Raw genomic sequence first — 18034 nt, 5'->3', positions numbered from 1 at the left:
CAGAGCGGAAACAATGCCAGAGTGTTAATATAATATCCGTGGGTGCCCCTGTGAATCCCAGATTTTTTTTTTAAAAAGTTTCTCAGTATTTCCAGGAATTAAATACCATCTTAAGTATAAATTTTGAGAACTTAGTGTAGTGGCAACAAAGGAAATTTAATTCATTTTAAAAGAGCATGCATCCACTGTCTGAAATTACCAGGTTTAAAAGGGGGTGAACTGGAGCGTTCTGAACATATAGAGACATTGATTTCCCTTTCCAAGAAACGTACCCCAGCTTAACCATCTCTTATAATTTTTAACTTGCTATATTCCCCACTTTAGTACATAGAATCCCATATGATTCTTCCCTTGCTTGTAAATTGCATGTCAGTTGTTCACTGTGTTTATGTCTCATTTCCTTTATTGTGTTAGGAACTAAGCAGCAGCATGTTCTCTCTTCACCCTGTGCCTCTCAACCCATCCAGGGCTGTGCTGTGCATGGTGTGCAGTCAGAAATGCCTATTGAATGAACTTCTTGTCTATGTTGATCCTATTAACCAGATAATTGCCTAATCTCCACTTGGCTTTGTGCTCCATAGGCACAACATAACAGGTGAAGTGAATAAAAGCTCTCTTCAAGCAAATACTCTCATGAATGGGGTCTTTTTTTCAGAGGGCATGGTCGCCTGTACCTCTGGAAGACAATGTTCATCTCACACCAATGAGCAGATTAGACTCAGAGAAAAGTTGACCCAAAAGATCAGATTTAGTATCAACACAAACAAACCTTTATAGGGGAGAAGATGGGAAGGGGGGCAGGGGAGTCTGTGTACCCAACAGGACTTTCCCCTTCCATCACCACTTTTCTCCTAGCAAACATCTGAACCACAGACATTCCAATCACCTTCTACACTGTTTATTTGGGCTGAGGCAAAACTCGATAAGATCGATTCCAAGTTACAGAGCCTGATATACGGAGAAGAACAACTGTGGTATGAATGCAAAAAAAAAAAAAAAAAAAAAAGAAGAAAAAGGACCAATGCTAGCACTTATGCAGAAAATATTCAAGTAGATAAACAATTGCACCAAGTCATAAATTTATGGGGAATATTCCACCTCTCAACAGATCTTTTGCATTTGAGGCTCTGAGTTAATCAGTTAACCAGCATTTCATGGGACATTCTGCTATTACTGAGGGTCAAGAGTATTCACTTGAAGAAAGTTACTTCAAACAGCTACCTGTGTGTCTTATATCCCAACCCTTGATACATAAAAATATAAATATGTGACATGTCATAATATTTTCATATTGGGTAACTACAGAGAATATTTTGGCAAGGGTGCTTAATCTAAAATGTTCAATTTTAATCAGTTTGAACTATGGTCTGTCTTTCTGTGAACTGAAAGCCACCAATCAATTTTCCTTTATCTTTTTTTCTGTTTTTCTTACCCAAGGCAATGCCTTTTGTAAAAGGGTATTTATTTTTAATGGATTTTTTAATGAATTTTTCAGTCAAGCTATTAATAATGCCATTAATTATAGGCAGCTTGTATTAAAGTGCACGCTGGCCTCTTAATCCTGACCCCCAGCTATTGGCTTGCAGCTAATCCAGCCTGGTGCTTGGCAGAGAAGGGCAGGCCTCAGCCAGCGGCTGCTAGGAAACAGGATGGGAAAGGCAGAACGGAGGGATAAGAGGGAGGAGGGGACGAATAGATGTTTCGTCTCTTCTTTGCCAGAGGGCCTAAAGTTTAAAGCCAGATGATGTGTGAGTGGGGTGGGATAATCCCGCGGATGCCATGCAAGCACTTAGGAAGAACTTCCCACTGGAAGGGCTTTGCTCTGCCTTCAAGGCCTGGCCGGTTTGATAACCCCACAGGAACACTGCGCTCCCTTACCTGAGGCGGTTATGTGCGACTGCCTCGGCTCCAATCTGCTTAAATTGACCAGACAGAAGCTTCTGCCACATAATGGATTCCAATCCCTAGCTTTCTTTCCTTCACCACCCCAGCTTCCCAGTGTTAGGAAAAGTGTTTAATTACCATTTGCTTTCAAGATAATTAAATGTTCCAGGATTTCATCCTTTAGTGAAAATGCTGCTGTGAGCTTATAGGGATGAGTGTGTTGTGTATTTTTAAGAATGTTGGCAGGTAGTACAAGTAAACTATTAGGTTTTGGTCAGTAAGGCGCAAGCTTTGGGTGTATGGGTGTCTTTTGTTGATTGTTATCGTTGACATGGTGAGTGCCATCTGAAAGAAGGAAGCCAGTTCAATCTGAAGTTGATAGAAAACAACAACAACAACAAAAATAAATAAATAAATAAATAAAAAACAAGGCTTCAAAGGACTATAGCAGCCCAAACTGGAGAAAGGACATATGAACGGTAACACTAGAAAATAGCAAAAGTAGCCATACAAGGCCGAATATGTTTTTTAACATGACCTTGAGACAAAAAGGAAAATAGGAACTTGTGGGTCATTCTGGCAGCAACTTACTTTGTCTTTCAAAAGCTGGTGGTTGCATGTAATTGGTATGAGAGAAAATATTGCTTCTAATAACAAATCCTTCTAATCAAAATAAATAATAATACTAGTGGCATGATTCTATAAAGAACAATGTTCTTAGCTGTTTTCTGGTGTAATGATTTGACATAAACCAAGGTGAAACCTCACTTTTAATTATTCTCAAAATAAGTCTAGATCCAATTCTCCAAAGAAATGGGGAAATTTTAAGGAGTTTATTTCATTTTGGATTATAATAAATATTTACATTATGTATAGCAATAGAAGTATTTCAGGGGGAATTGGTTTCAGAACCAATTGATTTATTAATGACATTTTTTAACTATAAACATTATCAGATTCTCACCTGCTTAAAAAGATTTCTATCATTAAAATAGAACAGAGTATTAATTTGTTGTTTTTAATAGCACAAATTGGGAAAGAATCATTGCATTTGATTAAATTACTTCTTCATTAACCAATGTACATGTTATTTCTGTCATGGGTCTGGGACTGTGACAAATTTTGATAATAGAGTGATAACAAAAAACAGCATGGTCCTACTCTTACAGACCTTAAAGTCAACCAGGTACCCTTGGAAATGCCAGCCTTTCTAAAATAGTTCCCCTCATCCATGTGGGAAATGACAGTGAATGAAGGGCTTGACGCTATGCAGATCCAAGTCCACCACCAAGGCAACTATCAAAGTGTTCTTAAAAAAGAATACTTGAGAGTTCTTTATCAACGACATGAAACATGACTTGTTTCCTCCATAATGTCTACCTTTGATTAGCCTAAAGTATTTTTGGTATGGTTAAGAGTATGCATCTTTGTTAATTGAAGACACTCCTCTCTGATAATATCAATAGAGAGTTATCATATGGATGAATTTTATGGGAAGATAATTTACTCCCACCGGGAGCTGGGCTCTAAGATCTGTCTATGACATCAGTTTCAGAGCTCACCCTTGCCAGGAAATATAAAGAAATTCCCTCTCCAGTTCATCATTATTTTGCCCCTGTCCATGACCCTTTTTTTTTTTTTTTCTCCCTTCCTCAGATTCTCAGTTCCATCGTGGGTTCTCAGTGGCCCAGACAGGTGGCACTAACATGAAGTCATCAGAGGACCATTATCCTTCAAGCTCTTAATGATCAAGCCACAGCCTGAAGAGAGTAAGGAGAAATGTTCTTTATATGCCCTAATAGTATCCCCATTTTTCTTATTTTCTTAGTATATGGAAGAATTTGACTTATGATTTCAGAGGATAAGCAGTGTTCCTCTGTTTATTACCAATAGTTCATATGCTTGATTCCCCACCAAACTCTAAGTTCTTGGGGGCAAAAACTGTGCCTTTCTGTCTTCTGGGTGTTTTCAGTCAAGTGCAAGTGAAAGGCACAGTTGGCACTCAGGGCATCTGTTGGACGAATAAGAGAATGAATGGTAAAAATAAATAAATAAATGAAATGAATGTAAAGTAAGACATGAAATAATTTTAATTTTATTCTCAAGAAAGCTGATTCTCATTGAAGTATCACTGTACATTTGATCCCTTTATTCCTTATTTTGACCCCAATTTAGCAATCCACAAGCTGGATGAACTTGAGCATGTTATTTAACTTCACTAATATTTTTTGTTTCCTCATTCTTAAAATGGGAATAAAAATCCTTATTTCTCAGGGTAATGCAACTCAATGAATGAGAAGTCCTCATAAAAGAGCATGCATGGGAGCTCAGTATATGGCAATAAGCTTATTATTGTACTTGTCGCTTCCTGACACTGCATGATTGAAACGACATCACAATGGCATTCTTTTTTTTTTAAGATGTTCTTTCCAGAAAAATAGCTGTGACCATTCCTCGATTTAGCTCCTATGCTTATTATTGTGTATGCTTGATTTTGCTGGAGATTAGATCTCATTGTACATTATATTACTGTAATAGGTTATAAATCTTAAAGCCAGTGTCATACAATGAAGAAATGCAACAGCAAGCAGGGTTCTTCCCTAAACATTACTTGAAGGCTTCTGAGTTCCTTTGTAAATTTCCACCTGCTTAAAAATATTTGAACTCATTTTTAAATTTCAGGGGCGTAATGTTACTTATAGCGTATGAGAGTTCAGATTCAAAATCAGCCTCAGCTGGGACAAACCTGAACATTCTAATCAGGTTACTGTCATTCTGCTATTTGACTGGAGATTACACAGAGAATCCATGTAATTTTAATTTTGTGAGCACCTGACCTGAAACTCACTAAAGGAATACTCTGTACTCACATTCACTATAGACAGGCATTCTTTCCACTAAATTTATGGACTTGTAAATTGTGTTATAAAACAAGTAGAAGAGTGGGAGAGTAAAGTGTAATTAGATAGGCGGTCTCAGGCTCAAGATAATATAGGGACCCATATTATGTGACTGTGGCAATGGTTCTCTCATTAGAAGATGTTACAGTTGAAGTATCTGTTAGTTTAGGTGTCCTGAGGTATTTGTTTTCTTTGTTCTTGTGATCTGTACTAACTAAAAATTTATAAAATTTCCAGAACAAATAAAATCACAAATTATGTTACATCATTTTCTAGCTGGTTTGGAGTTTTTTGGTGGTTTTATCATATCACCAAAAATTCTACCTATTTTTCCCAGATTTGCCCTGGGAAGGTGAGCTTCCTGTTGTAATTAGGGGAGCAATTGCATAATTGCCTCAAAGTTCAAAATCTGATGTAGCTTTATCATCAAGCCAGACCTATTTAGAGCCCTGGAAGGTTATTATTTCAATTAAATGTTCATAGCCCAGATCAGGCCTGTGAAACAAAGAGAGTAGGTAGGTCTCTTATCTAGCATCCATTTGGGGATAAATAGGGGACTTAGAAGCACAATCTTTTTTTTGTCACAAAAGCTATATTTCTCACATATTTGAGCAATGTGTCTCAAGGATTATACAGCCAGCTCTAACTATCCATGGGGTTTCTATCCATAGATTCAACCAACTGTAGATTCAAAAAAGTTGAAAAAAAGGATAAAAAACCCCAACACAATAAAAATATTCAAATAAAAATCAGTATAACAACAATTTACATAGCATTTACATTGTATTAGGTATTATACGTAATTTAGAGATGATTTAAAGTACATGGGGAGATGTGCAGATGTTATATGCGAATACTATCAGAATTGAGCATCTGCTAATTTTGGTATCTGTGGATGTTGTGGAGCCAATCCCCCACAGATACCAAAGGACTACTCTATATTTTATGTCTCCGTTCATCCCAGCTCTTCAATGTTCTTCTTTTAATTTTATCTCCAGCCTTCCTAATTTTTATGTGTTTATGGGTTACATATAAAGTCAATTGCAATTTCCAGAATTTTTTTCTAAAGAAAAGTTTTGTGAGAGTGGCATAACCTCCTAATTCAGCTTAGTTTTATATGACTGCATCACTTACTATATTCATAATCCTTCTTCTGTGTGGGAGATATTGTAATTTTATACACTGTACAGCTATTGCAGAATACACATTCTACACTTATTTCAAGTAAGTCAGGCATGAGATACATTCTTCTAAGGTAAGATTGATAAGAATCTAATAATTTCAGAGATAGGTACAAAACAAAACACAAAATTTTTTGGTACATTAAGTTTGGAATTATCAGAAAAGGCTTTAAGGAGCTTAATTTTAGAACACTTCTGATCCTCCCCCCACCCCCCACACACATACCCATCTCCAAGTAAATAGCACAAAAAATGTATTTTCTATCTGAAGAAGAAAGTTGCCTACATTTAGAGATGGTATCCTATATGAAAGTCATGGCATCACTTGTAGCCATGACTCATTATCCCCACTTCCTTGTTTAATACGTCATGATCCTTTATAAGATGGAGTGGAATAATCCCTTGATTTCATGTGGTACCTCACCTACAGTTTTCAAAGTGCCTTTACATTCATTTCTTCATATTATTAACGTGATAACCTTATGCGGTAGAGACAAAAGAGATTGTTATTATCTTTGTTAGATTAGGAAATTGAGGTTTTGGAAATTCAAATGATGCCCACCATCCTACAACTCTGCAAGTGGCAGAGTTAGGATTTGATCTCAGATCATCTGAGTCTATAACTGGTTCCACTTTCCATCACGCTAAGCCACGTCAAGGTACTTGATGTTGGTGGAAGTTAACTTTACTTCCTACAGTGTGTGAACAAAGCTATGACAGAAACTGAGTTAATAAGTTGAATTATATGGTGTCAAAGTTTTCTTTCAACCTACAGTATGCTGTGTTTCTGGAGCACTTTGGAATGTTTAGTCTGTGCTGTGAGGAATACCAAGATCCCAGCAAAATCCGTCTTTCTTCTCCCTTACAAATGCTAGAGGTATTTTTCACAGGGGCTCTGGTTCCCAATCAGCTAGGAGAGGAAGGAGACATACAAATCTGCCATGGAAGAATGTAAACCAGAAAACTAAATTTGTGAACCCATATAGCTCATTAGCATTATAAATTACTCAATTAAGGAAGGATAGGAAATTTCCCCAAGATGTCTTAGAAAATCAAATAGTTACCTAAGAATTTTGAAGGAAAATTGATGGACTAAAATGAGTTCTTAATATAGCTATAGGATTGTTGCGTTCTCTAAATCCTTGAATTCAATCTTGTTCAACTTAATTCCTCACCTAACTGGTGACGGGTGGTGAAGGAGTGAAGAGGGATAGAGGAAGATGCAAGCTGTCTCAGTCTCCAATTCTGGGTGAAAGCAAATGACTTGATAAAACATAATCACAAAAAGAAAATTAGACTTTTTGGACTCTCATCCTTCTATCTTTCAATTAGTTTGTTGGCAGGGCAAAGTATTGTGTTGCCAAAGTCTTTGTATGTTGGTCAGTAACGTCTCTCTCTTTCTCACTCTCTCTCTCTCTCTTTGTTTCTCTCCTTTCTCTCCCTCTCTTATTCTTAAAAGAAAATGTACATGGTTGCAGGGCACTGTTGCCAAAATTCATATTCAGTTGGTAAATCTATAACTATTTAAGATTCCTAATCTGTTTTCTTGTTTCTATGTTCATTCTTGCTCTATCTTTCTTTTACATTGTAACGATATGCCTTTAAAAAATACCTTTCAAGGGTCTCTGAAAGTAATTTGACATGGTTCCGAATCCCACTACTTTTCTTTTCCTAGAGAAGTTTCACGTGGCTGATGCTTTATTGTTTCATGTTACTTGCTAGTTATTTGACTTTGACAGAGCTGGGTTATGGATTCAAGGGAAGGAAAGAGTAAAAGAACAAAAGGAGTCTAATTCATGCTTGAGATTCTGTCTTCCCAGTGGGACTATGTTTTTGTTTGTTCTTCACAGGAATGATGAATACTGATCAGACTAAATTTAAGACCCACAGGGAAGTTGTATGTACTATAAAATTCTCTGGGTCCTGAACAGGGTAACACACTTTATGATTTCAAAAAGTACTGATGAATCTCAGTAAAGACTAGGGGAATTTTTTTAAAAGCAAAGTAAATAGGAAGCCCCAGGGACTGGAGTTCCCTCTCATTTCTCACTTTCTGTTTTCTCTTAACTCTTTATAGCCCCTACTCACGCAACATTTCTCTAGGGAGATGCACAATCCCCAAGGTGATAGCAAAAACAAAAATGACACTCAGTGAGCTTTCAGAGTAAACAAAAGCTGTGCTTGTGTACAAAATTTGTTTTATTGGCCCAATTTAACAATCTTCTTTCACATAGCCCTGTGAATAGCAGGAATCAGGACATGGCTCCTGGAATCCAAGACTGTCTTGTGAAATCCTGACAAGGAAAGCAATTAGAACTTTCAATTCTATCTGGTTTCACCACATGCATATAGACATGGCAGTATCATAAAATTATAAACTAGTTGATGTAAGGCTACACAGATGTAAATACATACTTAGGGTGAACTGTGGATTACAAGGAATTATGTTATGCTTGTTTTTTGTTAAAAAAACTGGAATGTTGAATAATAAATTGTAACATATGCCTGTATATATTGACATTATTTTTATAGTCACTTTCAGAGGACAAATTGATAAACATTAATTAATTTGAATGGGCCACAAGAGATTAAAAAGCTAAAGCATGACTTCTTCACTTTAGTCTTATTTTTTTCTTCTTTGGCAGCAAGGAACTCAATATAGTATAGTATAGTACGGTATAGTATAGTATAGTACACTATATACTATAGTATACAGTATAGTGTGAGTTTATACCAGAGTCAGCAAAGTTTTTCAGTAAAGGGCCAAATAATAAACCTTATAGGCTTTGCAGGTCATATGGTCTCTATCTGAACTACTCAACTCTGCCATTGTAGTGCAGAAGATAACATAGACAATACATAAATAAATGAATGCAACTGTGTTTCAATAAAACTTTATTTATAAAAAAAAGATGGCTACACACCCATGGGCCATAATTTGTCAACCCTATCTACCCGTGGTCTACAGAGCATAGCATGGAGGAAAATGTCTTATCAGTTTTTTGTACTAATACAAAAGGAAAGTCTCCATAGTGTTGTAGTTTATGTAATCTGAAGTAGAACCATTTAGTTAATTCTTCATCTGTAACATTACTACCTAGAAGGACTAGTAGCCTGAATATCTTCCCACTTACCAGTAAGTAAAGTAAGACTATATTGAACATGTATAGAGTAAGGCATTGTTCTTCTTCCTATGAGGAAACAAATGCATATGAGATAAACTCTAGATCACCCCAAAATGTGCAGACTGGTTAGAATTTTAAGGGACTAATCCCTAACTGCAAGGCAAGATAGAGTATGAAAAATGTCACCTGTAAAAGTATTGATAGTGAATTATGTATAAATCCAGAGAAAGTAGAAGTGATTGCTAAGGCAGAAAGGAAATTAAAGTATTCCTAGGTGCCAGTTAGTATGCTAGGTACTTTTGTTTTATACATTTCTCATTTAATCTTCAAAATTAATCTGAGACAATGGTCTTGATATTTTCATTTTTTTCCTATTAGGAAATTGAGACTCAGAATGGATAGATTGATCCAAAAATACTGTTTATCCTTTTAAATCTTTTTATTTAGAGTTATAGTAGCTAATATTGAAGGAGTGTTGGTACCTCTGAACAACTTGGAGAAGTAAATTAGAAATTCCTCTCTCTGTCAACAAGAAGGAGAGGGAGAGGGAGATTCAGTGAGTTACCTCAGGTCTCACAGTAACTTTAAAAAGCCAGATTTGAGTTTGCAGCTCACATTTTTAACCCATGTCTGAACACCCCACAATGTAAAATATCAAGATTCAAACCATATTACACTGATGTAAAAAAGTAGATGGATGGGAATGGGATATGAATTTAAGTAGAATTGAAAGAATGACATTGGATGATTTTGAATGAAAACCACAAATATACTTGTAAGTGTAGGAAGAGATTATAGGCTGATGAAAATTATCACAAGATGATACTTCTAGAAACCCTCTCCAAGGCTACACTAAGGCAGAATGAATCCTTGTGATGCCATGGGAATAATTATAACAATTATTTGCTAATCTTTAGATCTTAAAGCAATTATAAATATCATTAGCTCATTAGGTGATAAATCATTTCAACTCCTGGCCCCCAGTTTTCTCATCTGGGAAAACAAAAAGTTGTACAATACTGATTATTAAGGTTACTTTCAGCTTGGAAAAACCAAATGTATCTGTGATTCTCTAACTTCCTGTGATCTAAATTTCTGAGTTACATACACCTGCCCATCTGAGTTTGGAATTAAGCCTTAAGCCAGAAAACATGTGACCTACCATGTACTAATGACTGCTAATGTATCTCTTAGAGTAAACCACTGCCCCCTCATTTTTAAGAACAGTAAATTAGGGACACAATAATTTGGGGTCACCTAGAATTCATCTCATATGCATTTGTTTCCTCGTAGGAACAAGCATGTAATTTTTAGTATTACATGGCTTTGATATTTAGCCATATTTGATATTTAGGAGTATTACATATTTGATATTTAGGAGTATTACTTTGGATAAATACTCCAAAGTCACAGTTATCCGAGTGTTGGCTCTTATTATAAGGCTTTGAGAAGAGAAAGTTTGGGTGTGTGCCTTCCTTCTGAGTACTGCTGAGTAAATCTGAGGCCCAAGAACTATCACTCTGGACCAGGTAATCAAGGGCTAGTGGTTTCTCATCTTTCCCATTTAGAAGATGGGATTAAGGAAATGTTGAATTGGCCCCCATTCCTTTTTGTTGTTGTTGTTGTTGTTACTGATATTATGTATGACAGAAAAACCCTGCCTCCACAGACCAGACACGTTACTGGGCATCTCTGTGCTTAGCACAGGGAGTCTGATCAATTAGTCCATTTAACAGGAGCTCCCCAGCCAGCCTCCCTCTGGAAAGCAGCTAAGAAATTCTATATTCCTCTCAATATGTTAATCAGACAACTGGTATCACAGTTCTCTAACTGTGTAATACCAGTCCCCCTTGGCAGATATATTTTATTTGGATAATGATGTGAAATTTAAGATCTACGTTTCAATTGTGCAGAGCCATAGGCAGTTGTCAATTTTAGTGACAGACATAGACCTTGAGCTAAATTCCTGTGCACAAGCAAAAATTCCAACAAGCGTAGCACAATTCTGGTCCCTTAATAGAAATACATTTTCTCCCATCGAAGGGCAGTATTTTTAAATGTTCATCACATCTCTTGGTACCAGCAAATCATTAATGCTCTCGAATATTTCCCTTAACATGGGCATTGGTGACTTGAGCCATCAACCAGGCTGACAGGAAATCAGATGATTATAACCTGATATCCTGCTTCTTCTCTAGGAGAACAATGCTGAAAACACACCATCTTTTATACCTCTGCAGTTTCTCCAGCAATGTTGTTAGTTAATAGGTCCAAACTCCAAGGCAAAAAGAAGAGTCTCAACTGCTGAATTTCTAAGACCTTAGGATCCACGTAATGGGGAGAATTCCCACTGCTGATCTTGCTGTTGGCAATTACATTAAAGAAACAGCCAGCAAGTGAACCCTGTGGCCTGGGGCATAGGTAATGTGATGTGTGGCCTCTCACCTTGAGGTCACTGGTTCAAATCCACCCGTGGCTAATGGGGGCTGAACAGTGTCTGGTATTCTAGGTAAAATTATTTGTTAGATTTGTGAAAACACACATCAGATCCTGGGGCAAATGTACCAAAATAAACATCACAATTAATCCTAACCCATTGGTATTATGATTTAACACTTAGTGAGTTTTAACCAGCCAAGTTGAAAAGAAGGAATTTTTTTTTTAAGTCTGCAAAGTGTGTGCTCCTAATACTAAACTGGCTGCTTTGTACTGTGGCCTAAAGGTAAATAAACTGGGGCTTTGTCTCAGCAGAGAGCAAGGGAATTCCAGAGAAAAGACTCCACTTCCCTGAAATGCAAATCAGGAATATTAGCAAAAGGAGCTGGCTGATTTTTCCTGCTCCAGCGGTGGACAGGGATAAACACTTTCTTGGCATTGACTTGTTTAATGCTTCCAGGCACTAATAGATGGTGCAATAATCAGTGGTACAAATAGAAAGACAAAGGATCTGGGGGTGGAGATTAATACCCATCACACCTCATCTCTGGACCTTATTTCTTCATCAGTAATATAAAGGGTTTAGGGCAAAACAATCTCTAAGGCTCCATGAGTCTGTAATTCTCAGACTAAGAGCTCTGATTTCTAGTATCCAAATAGCTTTTCACTCCCCTGATTGGACAAGCATTACCACTCTCCATACCCCCAGCATATTTGAGTTCTCTGACATGAGACACATACACAGGCTTGAGGGTAATCAGGACCAGATCAGAAGTTTTGACTCTGCTACTCCCAGCTGTGTGTCTTTCTGCAGGGGACTTCCCCTTCCTGAACTCCAGGTTCCTCACCCATAATAGGAAGAAATAATATCTACCCCAAAGTTAGTATACATTAAAGAAGATAAATGAAGAACCTAGTACAGTGCCTGGAACATAGTACACATGCAATAAATGGTAAACATTTCTTAAGCAATTACCTCTTTCACCTCTATCCCCCAAGAACCATAATAAGATTGGTTATTGCTTATTCAATCACTCAAGAGATTCTGAAATGTGAACTTATCTTTTTTCAGATTCATTTCATCAGTGTGAGCTGTTTATTGTCACAACCATACTTCTTCTGAATAAAATGAGGATGTACATCCTCCTTAATTTGAAGGTCTGCAGACTGACATTGCAAAAAAAAAGTATTTTGAATATGCAAACATGCTTGGGCAGACCTTTAGTTAAAACAAAGAAAGAGATTTAATGTGTTTCCAAAACTTGATTTTTTTCATTTTCAATCAGAAATTACTGTGGAACGTAGGGGAAACTTTGGGTGATTAGAGATGGCTTTGCAATTCATGTTCAGTTCATTTCTGGACTCAGTCTCAGTTTATCTAGCTCTATCTCCTCTTCTCGCCTTTTCTGCCACTATATTAACCTAAACTGCTAACTGCAATGGCTCACCAATTGACAATTCATGGGTAAAAGAGAAAATCCCATGAAAGATAAATGAAACTTTCTAGTGACTAGTTAAATTATTTTCATACCTATATTTCTAGAGCAGAATTTCTTAACTTTGGCATTGTTGACATTTTGGGATGAATAATATTTGTTTGGGGGGCTGTTCTGTGCATTTCAGGATGTTTAGCAGCGTCTGTGGTCTCTACACACCAAATGCTAATAGCACACTCCCAGTTGTGACAACCAAAATGTCACTGGACTTTGTCAAATGTCCCCTGGGGTGGCAAAATTGCACCAGTAAAGAACTAGTGATCTAGAGGTTCCAATCCCCTCCCCAAGCCATCTGGGAAAATAACAGCCATGGAAGATATATAATTGGCATTTTCCCAGAGAATAAAGAAGCTGCAGTTTGTGTTCTTTCCTCCACTTTCAAGTTACCTGCAGCCCTTGCTTGCCTCCTGGTCTCTTCAAATCCTGTGTAGGGCTATAGGTATGTCTATTGGCAGTTAGCACTATCTTGGGATTTGGAAACAGGAACTGGAGGAATGGTGTTTGTTTTTATTTGACAGTTTTTAAGGATCTGTGTCTATTGATCTTTGATGTCTTCCAGATGGAACACACAATGACATACAATCCAGTTGTTGATTTTTTTAAAAAGGATCATACAACAGTTATCCCCCGAAAAAAATTCCAGAAAAAAAAGGGTGTAGCAGAAATCCAGCCACAAAGGAGAACCACTGCAATGGGAAGTAGTAACTTCAGAGATGTAGCATAACAGAGCTATAGCTGTTGAGGAGGAAATCAGAAAAATAAAGTACTCTGGGACAATAAATAGATTCAGTGTTCTCCTAAGATTGACTGGCACTTAAACTGTATTATAAGTGAGTATGTCAAGATAATAACAGAAAAGTACTATAAATATGCAAAGAAAATTATTGCACAACAGCCTCCATAACTTGGGCGGGGTGGGGGAAAAAAGATGACAAGTGGCCTAGCCACACGATGTGTGCAAGAGTGTGAAACTGGTTTAACTGGCCTCAAGAGCCGCCTGGCACTTGGCACTCCTCAAATGCCGGCACTGTCCTGAACCATATGTAAGGCTATAAATGTAACTGTTGTCTTGTAAAGAGCCTTGATTGCCAGGTAACTTTGTGGGACACTGTGGTAGTTTGCCCAAGGCCCCAGAGGTGTGTGCTGTTACATGTCAGCTACAAAAATATGCTACCGACATTTTTTTTTTTGCTTGTGTGCTATGCGCTGAAATAGTACATTTATAGTTATCCTTACCATGTCACATTTTTCTTAAGAACTGAACTCAGAAAAGACTAAGGAATAATATATTTGGGAATGTATGCCTTTAGATTCCCCCACTTTGCTTGTGCTAACAGTCTGGGAAAAAGCAAGAGAAATTAGGATGAAGATGAGAAAGATGGGATGGATTCAAATATTTTCTACCCATTTGTTGAAAGCTCATTCTAAGCTTCCATCTCTCCTCCTCACTTGCCAGTAACTTACTTCTTGCAAGGAAATAAGAATGTTCATTATTTTAGCATTAACTAAAGAGCAACTTGCTGGTTCCCAGGGTAAGTCTCTCCTTGTGTAAACATTTCTCAGATTTACAGCTAACTGGTCAGCTGTTCCTCTCCAATGCCTTTTCCTTGCTCCCTATATAGCATCTAGAAATACCCATTTTTCCAACCTCTCCCATACTTCAAACACCACCAGTGTTAGTATACCCACTTTGTGGCTCACTAATAAGGAATAGCACAAGCTCGTTTTTTTGAAGCAAAGGCAGTCATGTTGAGCCTACGAAGGCATCCCCAAAGGATAGCTGGAGTTCTGCCTTTGAAGAGAGGAGAAGAACCTTGGTACTTTAAGCCATGTACAGGTTATAGTCATAGCTGGACTCATCTCCTTCAAAAATTAAAGAGCAGCAAATATTATATTGTAAACACCTCAAAAATTCACGAACTACATTTCACCTCTAACAATAGTTTTGACAACAACCACAAGACAAAGTTGTACTTTGGGATTTAAACAAAGCAAGATGTTTAATCCAAAACTTTCTTTCAATAGATATCTTGTTTATTTATTAAGATGTCTAATTATGGTAATATCATTGTTATTTATTTAAATAGCAGCTCAGTGTCTAGTACATTATTTTGGCAAATCATAGATGTGAAATAAAGGCAAGTCGGGTGAAGGTTTGTCCACTATTGCCTGTTCACGTTGTTAAAGTTTGTGATAATTGCATTCTGCATTTAAGGAGCCCTCACTACCATTGTCACCACAAATGCTTGAGGTTACTGTGGCCCAGGGCTTTTTATTCTTTGTCACATGAGCAAAGGAAGGCACTCAAGAAAGTTCATAGTGTGTGGAATGATCACAAAACACTGCCCACATTCACTTCTTAGTTATAACTTTTGCTTGCTTTGTGACATTTTCCAATTGCCATTTTTTATGTACATCATCCCAGTCCCTAAGGAACTTAATATTGAAGATAGATAAAATTACATGAATAGTCCAAGTGCATGCATTAAAGAAACAAATACACAGTCAATTTTGTGACAGGACACATGCTTAAAACATCTTGGGAACTGGAGCAAGACTAGTATGCGGAATGAATGGGAAGATTGCTCTTCCCAGCGTTTTCTTTTTGGAAGCGTTCTCAATCTAAAATGTTTCTTTCTTTGGTAGTAAGGGCAGATGCTACATTTCTTTGACAATAGCTCTTCTCCAAGAGAAAACTTTCAACTTTCAGATAAAAAATGCTTAACTTCCATATTTTGCTTGTTAAGAGAGGGAGAAAATAAGTTAGTTATTTCTGATTATACTACTTTATGCTATTACTTTAGTCAAGAAGACCTTTGTAGAGAATAGTTAAACTACTTAATTAAATTAACTAATTAATATATTTGAGGTATAATAATACTTGTCCTAGGCATAATTATCAATGTGGTTTAATTATTTCCTTTTTAATAGTGGTTTGTATATAAAAAGTTACTAAAATAGAGATTTTAGTATAAATCCTTAAAAGAGAGGAGAAACTATTTTTATATGATGTCTATATTACATGACACCTGAGGGGATCCCCATATTTTTCACATATGTTAATAATTTTGCAGATTGAAAAGCTAAAAAGAATGGCTTTTTTGAATACTGGTTATCTTCTCTCCAATTCTGTTTTTTTTTTATTATTTTAATAACAGGGTGGTGTTTTCCCAAGTCTCCATGAGTAATAATGTAAGAAAAAGAAAACAAAACACTTTGACAAATTTAAATAAAAGGAAACTAATACAAAGAAACACAAGTTCTATATAATTGCAGAAAGTAAATTTGCTAATTTATAGCCAATGTGTTAAAATACTAAATATTAATACATTTCAGTTCTGCCTTCACTTAGAACTAGTTGAATCATGGGACTCATCAAGGAACCACTAAGTGCCTGAGTTAGGCCCCATAGGAAGAGAGCAACCTTCACCTGTTTGCTACTCCCTTGAGGCTCAGAAAATCAATTTAAAAAATAATAATGTGAGCAAAAACTTTACAGAAAACAGGAAAAAATACAATAAAATCATCATAGGTCCCATGCATAAAGACTTTTAAAGAGAGGGAAGTACTCTACACATAGTAGGCATTCAGTGAAGTTTTCCTGATCATAATTATGAATTGTTTATTATTTTATGGCCACAAGCTACAACCCTGCAGCTCTAAAATAGACCCAATACTTAGTAGAAAACCTACAAGGAATCTGTAAGTAGTCAAAAGCCAAAGAACCCACAGTCAGTCTTCCATGCCTCCTTGAAAAGACTTCACACACTGACAGGGAGAGTTGTATGCCTGTAATTGCTCCCCTCATAGAAATGCAGAGAACAGCACCACTGTTCTATAAGAAAAAGGGAAATGACAATAAGATTAAAAGCAGGGGGTGTTGATCATTACAGCCCAGAAAAAAAAAAAAAAAGCTTAGTTCTCCCCTAACAACTACCCTCCCTCCAAATCTAACAAATATCAGAAACCGATGGTACTTCTTTTGCTATTTGTTCTTGAATGCAGAATTCTTCATTAAAGTTGAGGGATTAAATATAGCACTTTAGCTAATTAATTATAGTTTGATTGTTTTGACACCTCCAAATGACTCAGCCACATACCTTGAAGCTTTGTCAACTCAATTGCATCTTTATTTTTGTTGCCTTTAACCAACAATGAAGACTAATGCCACTCTTTCTAGTTTTCAATCACCTCTACAGAAGTGCTCCCCTGGCAATGTGCAAGGACAGACCTAATTAATCCCTCATCTGCCCTCTGTGGTGTCTATACATCACACTGGCAGTTGGAACTGCTGCTTGTTTTAAGGCTATTGCTGGAATGAAAAGCTCATCTGTTTTTCAATAATTTTACCACAGGTGGTGATTTGTAATTAGAAAGGGCAGAATCCAAATTTTGGTATGTGTATATGTGTGTGTGTGTGCATGTGCATGTGTATGCTTGCATGTGCCTTGTAATTTACAATAGGTGCTTATTGTAAAAGAGAGAAAAGGAAAATAAGCAATAGCATAGCAGGAGAAAAGCATTTTTTTGGCATTAAGCCAAACAACAAGATTTTTAAAAAACTAATAATTTTCATTTTGATTTGTGTTTTCTCTCTCTCTCTTTTTTTTAATTGATAGAGTCACATACAAATTAGAGATCGAACACCTGGTGAAACCCAAAAGACTCTGTAAAGTCCAGGAAACTTTAGGACTCATTGCTATTCCCTGGAGGAGGTGTATGTTGGTGGTGAGTATGTGGAGGCAGATCAAGGAGATTCAAGGTAAAAACCTCCTCTTTTGACTTTAGTCTCTTTTATTTATCTGTTCTTTCCCTGAAGAGAGGCATTGTGTTCTCATCTCCATCCTAGGTGGACCTTGTTGTGACTGGAAAGATAGTTTACCTTAAAGGAAGCAGTCTGGTGAGCTTTAACAAAACAGCAGAAGAGGAGATTTTTCTTTTAGGTGAGTGGAAAAGCTCGGATAAAGGAAACTTAATACCTTAATACCAGGACTTGGTCTATTAGCCGCTGC

General features: G+C 36.8%; 1 non-coding gene across 1 annotated transcript; it reads right to left on the bottom strand.

The window, feature by feature from the left end:
• Positions 1–3532: 3532 nt before the first annotated feature.
• On the bottom strand, positions 3533–3608 carry LOC112440266 (small nucleolar RNA SNORD66). Its single transcript, XR_003028441.1, has one exon. It is a non-coding gene; the product is annotated as a small nucleolar RNA SNORD66 (small nucleolar RNA).
• Positions 3609–18034: the final 14426 nt, after the last annotated feature.

Source organism: Pan paniscus, chromosome 5, assembly GCF_029289425.2.
Source record: "Pan paniscus chromosome 5, NHGRI_mPanPan1-v2.0_pri, whole genome shotgun sequence".
Taxonomy (NCBI): domain Eukaryota; kingdom Metazoa; phylum Chordata; class Mammalia; order Primates; family Hominidae; genus Pan; species Pan paniscus.
This window is presented reverse-complemented; position numbering and strand designations above follow the sequence as displayed.